Raw genomic sequence first — 10,609 nt, 5'->3', positions numbered from 1 at the left:
ATGTCAGTTAATCACAAACACCTCAATGACCTACTAATGACTTCCTCACTCATAACCTCATCACACGCACGGATACAAGACTTCTCTAGAGTTGCCCCAACTCTCTGGAATGGTCTTCCTCATCCTATTCAGCTTGCTCCTACTTTCTGCTCATTTAAAAGAGCACTCAAAACCCATTTTTTTAAACTTGCCTACCCATCCTCTTCTTATGTTTTTTGAAACCATCACTACTTCCCACCACTACATATCTCCCCTCCTATTGTGTGTAAATTCCCCCACCTACTGGATTATAAGCGCTTCGGGGTAGGGTCCTCTCCACTGTCTGTATTGGTCCGTCATTTGCAACACCTCTTTAATGTACAGCGCAGCGTAATATGTTGGCGCTATATAAATCCTGTTTATTATTAATAATACTTGGTCTCTGTTTGATTTTCCCTGCTATTGTAAAAATCTAGTCATCAGCCCGCTCACAAAAACATAACATAAACCAGTTCTTCTCCACTTTTTACATCTTGTGGGAGAATTTTGAATATACTTTGACATCTGACAATGTTGAGCTATCTAAGTTTCACATCCATAACAAGGGATGAGCGAGAATTCCTCTCGCGAAAATTTCCTCAAACCTCTGATAGGTCCGCAAAATTTCATCAAACTGATTTCGTTGACCCATCAGAAGATTGAGGAAATTATTACAAGAGGAGTACCGCAGCTGCAATCCAGCTCTGGGAATCCTCCTGTGCGCGATCCCCAGGCACAAGAAGTTAAATGAGGGCTTGGAGGAGGATTCTCATGGCTGATGAGCTGCGGTACTTACACTGCCAGTGTGTGTCCCGCGGCTGTGCTCAGCAATAAATGCAGCCATGGGAACCATCACAGGATGATTCCCACGGCTGCATTTATTTATGATGAGCACAGCCGTTGGACTCTTGTATTCTTGGATAGAGAATCTCTATCCAAGAACACATACTACAGGGCTGGTCTCGATGGTCAAATTTACACAGGCCATTCTCGCTTACATGTTCAGTAAGCAAGAAAGGCCCGATTTGCTGCGAGATCTAATTTTAGAATTTCGCTTGCTCATCCCTATCTATACCATGTACTTGCTTTTCTGTGGAGCCAGTATAACAGCTTATGTATTTGCCTTATAATAGTGTCACAGCATTGTTGGTATAAGTACAAATTATTTGGTTTTAACTTGTTGTATGTTCATTCATCTTTTATATCAATGTAAATAAGGGAATTTGCATTTTATCGAAATGAAATCCCCTTTTTTATGTGCACGGATACAAGACTTCTCTAGAGCTGCCCCGACTCTCTGGAATGGTCTTCCTCGTCCTATTCGGCTTGCCCCTACTTTCTGCTCATTTAAAAGAGCACTCAAAACCCATTTTTTTAAACTTGCCTACCCATCCTCTTCTTATGTCTTTTGAAACCATCACTACTTCCCACCACTACATATCCCCCTTCTATTGTGTGTAAATTTCCCCATCTACTAGATTATAAGCTCTTCGGGGCAGGGTCCTCTTCCCCCGATATCACTGGCTGTATTGGTCTGTCATTTGCAACCCCTATTTAATGTACAGCGCAGCATAATATGTTGGCGTTTTATAAATCCTGTTTATTAATAATAATAATAATAATAATAATAATAATACTTGGTCTCTGTTTGGTTTTCCCTGCTATTGTAAAAATGTGGTCATCAGCCCACTCACAAAAACATACCATAAACCAGTTCTTCTCCACTTTTTACATCTTGCAGGAGGATTTTGAATATACTTTTGACATCTGACAACCTTAAGCTATCTACCTTTCACAACCATAACTAGGGATGAGCGTGAATGCCTCTCGCAAAAATTTACTCAAACTACCGATGGGTCGTTTTCTGAACTGATTTCACTGACCCATAGGAAGATTGATGAAATCATTACAAGAGGAGTACCCCGGCTGCAATGCAGCCATGAGAATCCTCCTGTGCGCAACCCCCGGGCAAGCCCTTATTTAACCTCTAGTGCCTGGGGATCGCGCAAAGGAGGATTCTCATGGCTGATGAGCCACGGTACTTACACTGTCAGTATGTGTCCCGTGGCTGTGCTCAGCAATGAATGCAGCCATGAGAACCATCACAGGATGATTCCCATGGCTGCATTCATTCATGATGAGCACAGCCGTTGGACTCTTGTGTTCTTGGATAGAGAATCTCTATCCAAGAACACATACTACAGGGCTGTCAGCTCCGCTCCCCTAATTGCTCTTGCAGGTTCCAAAAAATTTGATCTCTATGGTCAAATTTACACAGGCCATTCTCGCTTACATGTTCAGTAAGCAAGAACGGCCCGATTTGCTGCGAGATCTAATTTCAAAATTTTGCTTGCTCATCCCTATCTATAACATGTACTTGCTTTTCTGTGGAGCCAGTATAACAGCTTATGTATTTGCCTTAAAAAAGTGTCACAGCATTGTTGGTAGAAGTACAAATTATTTGGTTTTAACTTGTTGTATGTTCATTCATCTTTTATATCAATGTAAATAAGGGAATTTGCATTTTATCGAAATGAAATCCCCTTTTTTATGTGTGTATTTGTACTTTACTAAAATTGAAATTTGCTAATATAATAAAAGTAATGAGTGTGCAATGCGGTGTATTTAAGTTACTGTACTGTGTATAAATGCACGTACTTAATCTGGGAATTTCCCAGCCAAAGTTTAAAAAAATGATTTCACTGTTGAAAATCAAATAGAAACATGTGATAAATTAACTCACAAACACATTGTTTGCACATGGCTTAAGGTGTTTAAGCAGGTTAGAGTGTATGTGTATACCATGTGCATCTTTTAAGTCCTGTCATATAGAAACAGTATTAGTGACTAAGCAGAAGTTGTTCAGGTGTAGCTGTGCCAATAAAGGATTTATGTTTTTTGCAAGAAACTTCTCTATACAATAAAAAGCTGTAAACCACAATATATCTAAATAATTTGTGATTGCTTCCCAATTTTTACAGATCTTGAAGCCTAGTTATCTTTAAACCGTAGCCTGTGCTTGTCTGCTTCATTTTAAAAGAATAAGTATCCTGCGTTTGGCTTACTCGTGTACCTTTACAGCCCCTATCACCAGTAGTTTACAGAAACTTCATTGACATGAATATTCTGGTAAAAATGTCTAGGAATTAAACAATTATTTTTGCATTGAGAAATTTAAATAAACCCAGAGGGGGTTTCTATTCCATCCAGCAAAATTTGCAGAATTGTAATTAAACACCATGAAATAGTTAATTGTTTACAGTTAGACTGCAACTTTATAGTTATAAATAGATGACAGTTTTTTATATTTTTTTTATATTTGAACATTAATAACAATAGATACTGTATTAGTTTTTTTTATAAAAAATATTGTGCAGTGCGGTATATGTGGTGTAGGTTACTACACTGTGTATAAATGTATATATTCCATCTCAGAATTTCCCAGGTTACGTTTAAAAACCATAATTTCATTGTTGAAAATCAAACAAAAACGCATGATAAATTAAGTCACAAGCACTTTGTTTGCACATGACTTAAGGTATTCTAGTGGGTTAGAATGTATGTGTATACCACAAGCATCTTTCAAGTCCTGTCATATGGAAACAGTATTACTGACTGAGCAGAAATTACTCAGGTGTAACTGTGTTTTATGTTTTTTCTTTTTGCAAGAAATTGTCCACACCAATGAAAGCTGTAAACCACAATAGCTTTAAAAAATCATGATTACTTTCCAACTTTTGCAGAGCTTGAAGCCTAAAATCTGCTTAATCATAAAATGCAGAATTTACCTTAGATATGAACCCCTACAGTCCCAATCATCAACACCCCCTAAAAATGTACACAGTGAAGAATTGGAAGTGTCCCCAACCCCTGGTAGCTGTCTGACAGCTGGGCTGTGGGGAAACGGAGACCAGCGGTGGCACATGGATCTGGTCACTGCACCCCCACCAGGGTCAGGAGAAGGACCCCACTTAGGGGGGGCACAATGCCCAGAGCCGCAGACCATGTCTCCAGTATGCTTCGCAGGCTCGGGGCGGGCAGCAAACTTGTTTGCTCCTATGGGCAAGGTGAAAGTTATTGTAACTTACTGCAGCTAATATTTTAACTTATAGGTAGGCCCGGGGATGGCATACAGAAAACAACATAGGTGCAGGACCTTCATGACTGGTTGCTTGGGGGAGCCAGTCAGGATGGGGTTAAGGAAGGAAGAGAGAGGTGGAGAATAATGGTAGGGTGATTGGTAAGGGTAGAGTTTTGTCAGAAGGGGGGCCTGGGCAGGAACAGGAGGGCACTGCTCGATACCCTAGTTGTAGTGAGCTTCCCAGCCACATGCCCTTTGGAGGCATTTAGTAAGTTTGGTGATTGGGGCGGTTGGGGTCCAGGGTAGGAAGGGTCTGGTTGATAATAGAAGGTGGTTAAGGAAACATCAGTGGGATGGTGTCCATGGTGTATGCAGAAATTTGGTATTACAACCGGTGAACAATATGCACAATACAAAAAGCATTGGAGTGCTGCAATACGTTTTTCAGTTTTGCAAACCTTGGTTGGGAGTTAGTTAGTTGGGATGCTATTTATATAATGAATGTAAATGCAGCACACCAATGAATATACCGCGTACTATGAACTGCTGTAACTGCAACACTTTGCATTGCAAAACATGTTTTATTTCTAAAGAAGTTCAAAAGATGAATAAAGATATAATATTATTATCAAGCCCCTTTAAATTTAAACCAGAACTGATTTTCCATTTTGCATAGATATTATGTTCTGTTTCCCTTTCCCCTACTTTAACTTGGAAACTGCTGTTCTGAAATCTAAATATGTATTCTCATGTAAAACAGATTAGGAATCTGGCACTGATGGTGAATCTTTAGTCCCATAATGCTTGAGCAAAGTGAGCTAAACTGAAGACCCAGGTGAAAAAAATGAACTGGTCGGTAAATCAAGCTGAAGCCATCTACCTACAACAGAAATATCAACTTGTAGGGGTTTACTATTTAATACTGTAACAGGATAAAAAAAATATTTAAGTCTATATTAGTAATAATATAATTTTTAAATATATATTATAGTAAAATAATAAATCTGAATGGTTTACCCCAAAAACATTTTCTTATTTTGGTGTGAACTACATTAATCTGAGAATACCAAGGTAGTTTCTAAAATAATAATAATTATTAGTCGTTCACTAGTTATACAACAATAAAAAAAATAAAATCTTTGCATACAGCATCTCTAACTAAAAAATAAAATTGACAAGTGGCATACTTAAACCATACAATAATTCTGAATGCCTCTATTGGGGTCTAAAATTCTTTTGAACATAATAGGGCACCAATGGGGTTTGGGAATCTTTTTGTTTGAATGGTTCTTTAACACTTCAACACAATAAGTTATATTTGATGGACTTGAGGTCACTATTTTTTGATTATCCACACTAAGCCTTTTTAAAACCATGACTTACTTATTTTAGGTTCCTGCTCCATGTTTCCTTTCAAAGTACAAAACATTATTTTATTAGTGAATTCTGCTACCAGCAAGGACTAGTTATCAAAGTATCTCTGTGATGTCCATTACCTCCCATTTGAAATGCCTTAGGGATATGGCATCTGTTCTCTCTGGGGGCTGAAAAATGTGGGTATGAAAGAAATGTCAACAGGGAGCAAAATCAATACAAGCTAGAGCGTGCTTCAATTTTATTTCACAGAAGGAGAACCTAAAATGTAGTTGTCTTTTCCTTCTTGTTCATAAAAAGCTAATGAATGCTGTCATATTATTGTGTGATGTGCTTCTTTCCAAACTTCTAGGACAAGGCTCTTTATGACTTCCCTTTTTCTTAATTTTTTTCATCAGTGGCTATAAAATGTTAATTTCATGGATTTTCCAACTTACGTACAGATGTTTTTAGGTACTTTGTTGATGTTATGCTCTACGGACCTATTTTATGAAGATGGGATTTACTATCAGGGCCCATTTTTAGACTCTCTGGAAAGTTTCTGAATTGTGGCCTAATTATTACATACTTTTTTTTACCAATTACCATCGTCAACTAAATGGCTATGGTCACAGATAATTTTTTTTATCAGTGGCTATAAAATAATAATTTCGTGGATTGTCCAACTTACTTACAGATGTATTTAGGTACTTTGTGGATGTTAAAGAAGACCTAATATTGATAGTCGGAGAGCTCTATGGACCTATTTTCCGAAGATGGGATTTACTATCAGGGCCCATTTTTAGACTTTCTGGAAAGTTTCTGAAGAGTTGTGGCCTAATTATTACATACTTTTTTTTTTACCAATTACCATCGCCATCTAAATGGTTATGGTCACAGTTAGGAATTCTATATCCCAGATGAACAGATGAAAACATCAAATTACTTGCCCTAGGAGACTGTTGAAAAAGATGTTTATGAGTGGCAACACTGACAGCATAAGAGCAAAAAATTGTTCTCTATACTTACAATATATGTCAGAAAAACCAGACCTCAAACACTGTAGACAAGAGATTGTTTCTGTAAAAAATCTACCAGTACAGAAAAATACCCGAAGCTCATAGCAGAAATTAAGTGAGCTCATAATTTCTTGCATGTTTTTCCTGTGCTGCATTTAAGTTTACTGGAGTTTTTTTAGCCTTGCCAAGTCCATCTGTGGACTAGAACAATTCCTATGTTATTTAGATGATGAGAGGGGGCTGTTCTGTATTACAAATCAGGAGCAGCCTATAGTGATAATGCAGCTCCTCCTAAGACTAATTATAGTAAACTTTTTTACCCTAGGAAAAGAAATATGTTACTAACCGGATCACTATGTCAAAACATAGGCTTAGAAAAAGAAAAACAATACAGTCCAGCATCCAAGGACCAGTAAATTATTTTGGGGTTGGATACACTTTAAAGAAGAGCTAAAACCTTGCTCAAAAAAATTGCAATTAGACAGATCATTTATGTAAAAAAAATAATACTACTTGTCTGATTGATTATTATTTATTTATTTTTTTTGCAGGCACCAACAACTTTTTCTTCTCCACTTCTGGGTTCCAATTTTTGGTTATTTTGATTGGCTGGGCTGGGATGATGTCACTCCTATACATGTGCATAGGAGTTCATTCAGTACCAACAACCCCAACAGGATACCTGGCACTCACCAGCATTACAGTGTATTCATTTTTTAAATGAAGCTAGTAATCATGCAGGTGAGTGTTTTTTATTGCAATTCAAAAACATCCCTTCTGCAATAATAAATTCTAATCACAATTTTTTTGTGGAACTATAGTTTCACCTTGATACTTGGGGCTATGTGAGCATGTGAGAATCACATGATATTTTATTATACCACTTGTCTTTATGAGATGTAAGTTGCTTCTGAGTAAACACAGTAAATTTTATGCATGCATATCATTAGGTCCTGACACTCATTGTGGTCTAGCCCTGATTGGGTCCAGTCATCAAGGGGCAGAAGTGACAACCAATTATTTTCTTGACACTGGGCTTGTCTTAGTCGGCTGGATGGATAGTGAAGAGTACTTTTTCCGAGTATCTTACACAGCAGTAAAATCATATATTTTTAATTGTTTTGAGAAAGGTGTTGAGAAGATGTATTACTGTGTCAGGGTGTGATATGGTACAGGTAGTCCCCGGGCTAAGGACATCCAACATACAGACGCCTCCTAGATACGAACGGGGCTTCCCTGCTCGCTCCTGTGCAGAATGGAGGCTTGAAGGGGAGGGGGCGATTTGCATGACTTGCAGAAGAAATCTTTTGCTAAACACAGCTGAGGTTGTCGTGATCTTAGGGGGGTGAGCTCTTTCTACAGCCTCTTGTATCTCTTTAATGACCAAGACAAACTCTGCAGTTGTTTCATATCAAAGCACAGCTTGCTCCAGAAGTTAGTGAATGTCTAAGCTCCTAAAGATTTTTTTTTGCTTTGTTTGTGATTAACTCACAATGAGGATTTTATACAGTAACTGATACCACACTGCCTAATAATATGTTGAGACAAACATCTGTCCCAATTGCATTTAATAAAATAATGTATGTTTCAACTTACATACAAATTTAACTTAAGAACAAACTTACAGATCCTATCTCGTATGTAACCCGGGGACTACCTGTATCACTAAAAATGGAAATGAGAAGACCCCCCACCCCAATCGTAAAAACAGTTTTAATGTTTCTTTACTAAGTACAAGCAAAGAAATGGATTTTGCTACAGCTAGTCTTCAACTAGTTACATTTTACAATAGAATTCATAAAGCTAATTGACCAAGGTTTTACTGCAAAACAAAATTAAACCTTGTTAAAGTTAAAGCCTTGCTAATTTGTCAGCTACCACTGCTTCCTTTCACAGATCACTTGCTGTTTTTTTACTGTCAGCCACCTAAAATACCACATCTAAACTGCTGTCACTTCCCATCAGGTTTTTCTGCCGGAATCCCATTCCTTTCATATTACTCTACTTTGATCCATTTACCCCCTCTGCTGTCATTCTGCCAAACTTTCATGTTTGACTTTCAAAACTTTATTAATTGACTGTCAGAGGCTCATTATGTGCCTTCATTAGTCATCTGTATATGTGTACTCCCTCACAGCAACACTAGAAAGCACTGTGTGCATGGACATGATGATCTGTGCCCCAGGTGGTAAGACTTCAGTCAGATTCACTTATTGCAAGCAACACTGAACAACGGTGATACTGCTGACCTCAAATACTGCCAGGAATAAGCTAACCCACAAACATCCATACAAAACCTTGAATACTGTTTAAATCACGCCTTTGGCTAAAATATAAGTTGGTGACTAATATTTCTTTGACATGTTCATAAATGCTGATGAAATGCCAAAGAACTAAGTCTGGCATAGGTATATAAATAAACAAGCAGGGGATTACATTCACCCTACACAAATTAATTGCAAAAGGTTGTTATAAAACATTGTCTGACAATTACCAACACACCCTTAACTCAGCATGACCTTTGTGTTCCTACCACATAAGAATTAATAGGAGCTTCTAATTCTAGAGCACAACATTTCCAATTAGCAAGTATATTACAATGGGTAAGGACTGACAAACTTACTCTACTGGGGATTACACATTAGATATATATATGTTGGTTCATTAAAAAGTTCATATTTCATCTATAAGTTCACTGTCCATAACTCATGAACCTCTGCCCTTCTAAAATGTAATATACCCAATATGGAAGTACTTTGGTAACATACGTCCAAATCAGCAATGGGAGGATTTCCTTGTATTTATTACTGAGGAATTCAGTATATATTGCATTATACTGAATGCAATATATCACATTGGGCCTGATTTAATAAAGCTCTCCAAAACAGGATAAGGTACACTATCATGGGAGAACCTGGGTGATCCAGCAAACCTTGATAAAAACAGATTATTCTAGATGCACCATTTTCCAGGCCCTTCAGCCCCCCATATCAGGTAACAGTGCAGATCAGTATGTCCACCAGAAAAAAATCATTCTTCTTCCATGGACTGAACTAATTTGCTAAAAAACTATTTCTGATGTCATTAAAAATAGGGAGTATAATAACGCAATATTATATTTTAAAAGTTTAGCAAGACATTCAAAAAGTTTGGAGGTATCCTAATGGAGTGTACAAGCAATTGAACCACCCATTTCACTGACAAGAACCTAGTCGTGAGCAATGCCATGCAGCTGGCACTGAAGTAATGTAGACATAAAACAGATGAAAAACCAGAACAGATTAGCCTTATAACTAAAATGTAAAAGTAAAGCTGTAAACTATGAAAAATATGGTCCTTGGTGATGATATAGTACATCCATTCTCAACCAAGGTTGAGTGGAAGCCCAGGGGTCCTGCAAAAGTTGCTAGGGGTTCCTTGGACTGTAGCTGATTGACCTCCAGTTTGATGATGACTGAGCCAGAACATAGTTCTAAGACCAAAACCACTTTGTACAGCCAGCTGTATGACGCTGATAATGTTTTGTTTGTTTGGTTATCCATAAAGATGATATTCTAGCCACCACAGTAAAGGGGCATTATTTTCCTTTGACCACCAATTGAAGAGTCTTCTTCGTACTGACCCCCAGCAAACCAGGTTTAACAAGGGTTCCTTGGAAAGACTTGTTATTAAAAGAGTTGCTCCTAGTAAAACGGTTAAGGAAGGCTGGAATAGAGGGGCTTCTAAAAGTGACTGCTATTGAGTAAACAGAGATAAGAATACTTATATACAGTGATATAGCCAGCTGAATTTGACTTGTGCAGGAAAAGTCAAGCTATACATATACAATAAATTCAGTCTACTGTGTTTCTACATCTGCAGTTTTCATTAAAGAAAAATTTTCTTCCATCAAATGCTCTGTTAGAACTGCCCCAGATTTTATGGCAGGTGTAGATTAAAAGTAATTTTTTTCTTTATATAACTGAAGTGCACCTCCAATTTATCTGTCATTAAAAAGATTGGTATGGCTTTGTGATTGAAAGTCTTGGAAAATAACTGTTTGTGTTTACTATAGTAACTTTGCAGCTTTTTTCAAGTTATTGAAGTAATGGGCCTGGGATAATGTAATATGATTATTAAAGTTAAGAAAAAAGCTTTC

The sequence above is a fragment of the Pyxicephalus adspersus genome, chromosome 7 (genome assembly GCF_032062135.1).
Source record: "Pyxicephalus adspersus chromosome 7, UCB_Pads_2.0, whole genome shotgun sequence".
Lineage (NCBI taxonomy): Eukaryota > Metazoa > Chordata > Amphibia > Anura > Pyxicephalidae > Pyxicephalus > Pyxicephalus adspersus.
This window is presented reverse-complemented; position numbering follows the sequence as displayed.